The following is a 4050-nucleotide window of genomic DNA, read 5'->3' as shown; positions in this document are numbered from 1 at the left end:
CCTCCTTTCTCAGAGCCTCAATTGATCCATCGGAGCAATGGGACTGATGATAGTCCATGATGTTTTGACAATTAAAGGAGCAGAGATTCCCTGAAGCCCCGGACCACAGGAGGGATGGAGGGGAAGGTGCAGCAAGGTGCCCACTGGGAGGAACGGAGTGTTAAGACTGGGGATTGAAATGGTGGCACTAAGTCTTTTATTTTTGAGGTTTGGACCTCTGGTATAATTCAAATTAATAAATGTAATTTAGCTTGGGACTTTCTGAAAGCTTTCTTTTCTTTGCCTCTTAGTGATTCTGCTTCCTATGCATCTACTATGCAGTTTCAATGTTTCTATTTACTTAGGCCCAGTGCTAGCCCTGTGACTTGGAAGGGATTTTGCATGTGTATGGGATCCACTCTCCTGGCTCCAACTTGCTACAACCAGCTTTACTGCACCTTCCCCCACCTCCAACTACAGGAAAATACAAAACTTGAGACCAAAGACTCGACGCAGTAGTTTGCAGTAGTTTCCAGCAGACTCTGCCCAGCTGACTCTTCTCTTACTTTAATAAATCTTCCGTATTGTTATATTTCTTACTTGACTCGTGAATTCTTTCACGGCCCAGAAGTGAGCAGACACATTTGGTGGCCCGTACGGGGAACAGCTCTCTCCTGGCTCTATCTTCTCTGAGGCCTACTCTCCAATGTGTGGCACGGTTGGCAGCAGCAGTTTGTCCAGGGCGAATTCACACACGCTAGTAGGTCTCTTTCCTTTCCCTTCCATGAGTCTCTCGCAGATCCCCCGCAGGTTAGGCGGGAACTGAAGGTTCCTGGCTGGGGCTACTCTCCAGTGGGACTCGACCTGCTCTCCAAAGGGGACTCCCAAGGCCGAATGGTGTGAGTCTCCCCTTTACTCTCTCTCTCTATCTCCTCTACTTTCGCCTTTTATCTGATCCTCCCGGGAAGCACTTCCAGTGACTTGGAGCGTCAGTCAGTAAGCGGATACGCCTCGGGATGTCCATGGGGCACCAGGAATTCCACGGGCCAAGTCCACAGCCCACGACTTTAGTAGCGCAGGGGACGCGCTCTAGCTAAAGGTCAGTCAGTTTCTCTCATTCGCTCCCTCTCGGATATGCGGTAAAGCACCGGTTAAGTCCATACCCCTTCGAAGATTTAGGAGGACGCTCCTCATTCTCCTGCCCAGCTATCATGAACTACTGGCCCTGCAGTCATGGGAGGTATCCCCTCTATTCCCCAAGACTCTCCTCTTGGCTATCTTCTAATTCAACCTCTCATCTCTAATAATCTTTTTCTGTAATGTTGCCTGGCCACAGTATAAGCTAGATGATCAAGAGGTCTGGCTGGCCAACAGAACTCTTAACTTTAACAACATGCAATTAGCCTTTTCTGTCTGCGGCTACAAAAATGGTCCAAGGCTCCCTATGTGCAAGCCTTAACAGTCCTAAGTCAAGACCTGGACTCTGGAAACACTGCTGCATGTGCTTGGCTAAATTTCTTTAGTCCACCTCCCCCGACCTCCTTGATCCTCTTATCCCACCTTTCCCCATGGCCTCTGGACTTCCTCCTTCCTAGGCTTCAGCATCCCCTCCTTCCTTTCTCCCATTTTTCTACCACATCCCTTTCCCAGTCTCTTGGGACCCCTCCCTCTTACTCCACTGGTCCTGTTCTAAGCCCTGCAGGGACCACCTGCAGCGGGATTCATTGTAAGGGAGATGGCTTTTGGACAGGAGTGGGCCATTCTCCCGAAATACTGGCATTCCGGGTAAGCCTACTTTTAAAATAAATTCATGTTATCTCTGTTGCAGAATTTGTCAAGAAAATAGCTTGGATAATTGACTTTGGGATCTCATAGACTTAAGAACTAATAAGAAGTAACTAAAACAAGGTTTTAAGTGAAACTTTTAAGTAATAATCTTATATTGGGGATGCTTAGACATGATTTTTCAGCATTTATTGGTAACTTAAAATTTTAGTTTTGCTAAGTTATGTTAAATGATAAAAAGTATTGAATATCTAGGTATTTCAAAACAATGAAATACTGAAATATTAATTATTAGATAGGTCTAAGTTCATCTGTTTCTGGCTTCTTGTCACAAGAACATTAAAAGATAAATTAAGATCTGTTAATAAATATATCTTATATTTTATTACAAAAGCCTATGCCAAATATATTGAAGGTTGTCAGATATATTCCTGGATTTGCCAGTGGAAGTGCTAATTGCTTGCTTTTGGTTGTCAGTAACAATTAAGGTTCTGAAGGTTATGAATTTTAATTAATATGAAAGGGGATGATGTGTGTTTTCAAGGAAGGTATAAGGTATGGAAATCAATTTTTGAAGAGAGTTTTATGTATAGTTAAGCTAAATACAATTAATTAAGTAAACTTGAATATCAGAAGTAAGCTAGTAGAGTTGAGTTTTTTTTCTCTTTCTCTGCTAAGCAGGACAAATTTCTTAGACTATTGGTCTGCTATTGATATTATAAAGTTTTCTACCTAAAAAAGCAAAGATTATATGTGTCATCATAATAATTCCTATGTTTTATATTGTCCTAATTAGGTCCTTGGTTACTGAAGAAAACTAAATCTTCCCAATAGTGAGAACTAAGTTTTGCTAATAATTATATAAACTTCTGTATTCCAGGACTACTGGAGTTCATGTGCCCTTATGTTATAGTAATCCTGACCCTTTATTGCTTCTTAGTGAAAAGGCACAGATCCTAGAGAAGGCCAGGGAATTTGTTACAACATCTTTTACAAGCGAGACAGGGAAGATGAGGAAAGAAAGAAACAGTGAGACTGGAGATGAGGCCAGAGACAGGCCAGAATTTTTGCTGCTTTAGTAGACAGGCTGATGCCACCTCAGGGCACCTGGGAAAACCCAGAAAAAAAACACCAGGATGTGCAAGCCCAAACCACTGGAATAAGGAATGTCCTAGTCCTCCAAAGCAGCCATGCGCCCTGTGCAAAATAAAGGCGCTGGAAGAAAGGTTATTCCCTGCTCTGAAGGGAGCAGAGACCAACTCCTTCCCCACAGATGGCTGTGATTGACTAAGGACTGAAGCTCCCAGTGGTTCCCAAGCTGTTCTCATCACAGGGGCAAAATCGTGCGTGACTCTTGACGTGGCAGGTAAGCCTGTTACTTAGCCATTTATTCTTTCTCGACTGCTCACCCTGGAACTATTTCTTCCGGAACCTGGTTGGTTGTAAAGATAAATGGAGCCCCTTGAAAAGGACTCTGGGAGGGGGCCACTCGCTGCACTCAGCTCCGGAGCTGGGAGCCTGCGGCCGTCACCATGTCCCACCAGACCGGCATCCAAGCAAGTGAAGATGTTAAAGATGTCTTTGCCAGAGCAAGAAATGGAAAATACAGACTTTTGAAAATATCTATTGAAAATGAGAAACTTGTGATTGGATCATGTAGTCAGCCTTCAGATTCCTGGGATAAGGACTATGATTCCTTTGTTTTACCCCTGTTGGAGGACAAACAACCATGCTATATATTATTCAGGTTAGATTCTCAGAATGCCCAGGGATATGAATGGATATTCATTGCATGGTCTCCAGATCATTCTCATGTTCGTCAAACAATGTTGTATGCAGCAACAAGTGCAACCCTGAAAAAGGAGTTTGGAGGTGGCCACATTAAAGATGAAGTGTTTGGAACAGTAAAGGAAGATGTATCATTACATGGATATAAAAAATATTTGCTGTCACAGTCTTCTCCTGCCCGGTTGACTGCAGCTGAGGAAGAATTATGACAATTAAAATTAATGAAGTACAAACTGACGTGGGTGTGGACACTAAGCATCAAACACTGCAAGGAGTAGCATTTCCTCTTTCTCAAAAAGCTTTCCAGGCTTTGGAAAAATTGAGTAACAGATATCTCAACTATGTGCAATTGGAAATAGATATAAAAAATGAAATCATAATTTTGGCCAACACAGCAAATACAGAACTAAAAGATTTGCCAAAGAGGATTCAAGGATTCAGCATGTTACCATTTCTTTCTGTATAAACATTCCCATGAAGGAGACTATTTGAAGTCCA

General features: G+C 42.8%; 1 pseudogene; it reads left to right on the top strand.

Moving 5' to 3' along the window:
- The first annotated feature begins 3263 nt into the window (after nt 1-3263).
- The window catches only part of LOC109378586 (twinfilin-1 pseudogene), a 5105-nt pseudogene continuing 4318 nt past the window's right edge, over nt 3264-4050 (top strand).

This window comes from Hipposideros armiger, unplaced genomic scaffold (assembly GCF_001890085.2).
Source record: "Hipposideros armiger isolate ML-2016 unplaced genomic scaffold, ASM189008v1 scaffold_2196, whole genome shotgun sequence".
NCBI classification, from domain to species: Eukaryota; Metazoa; Chordata; class Mammalia; order Chiroptera; family Hipposideridae; genus Hipposideros; species Hipposideros armiger.
This window is presented reverse-complemented; position numbering and strand designations above follow the sequence as displayed.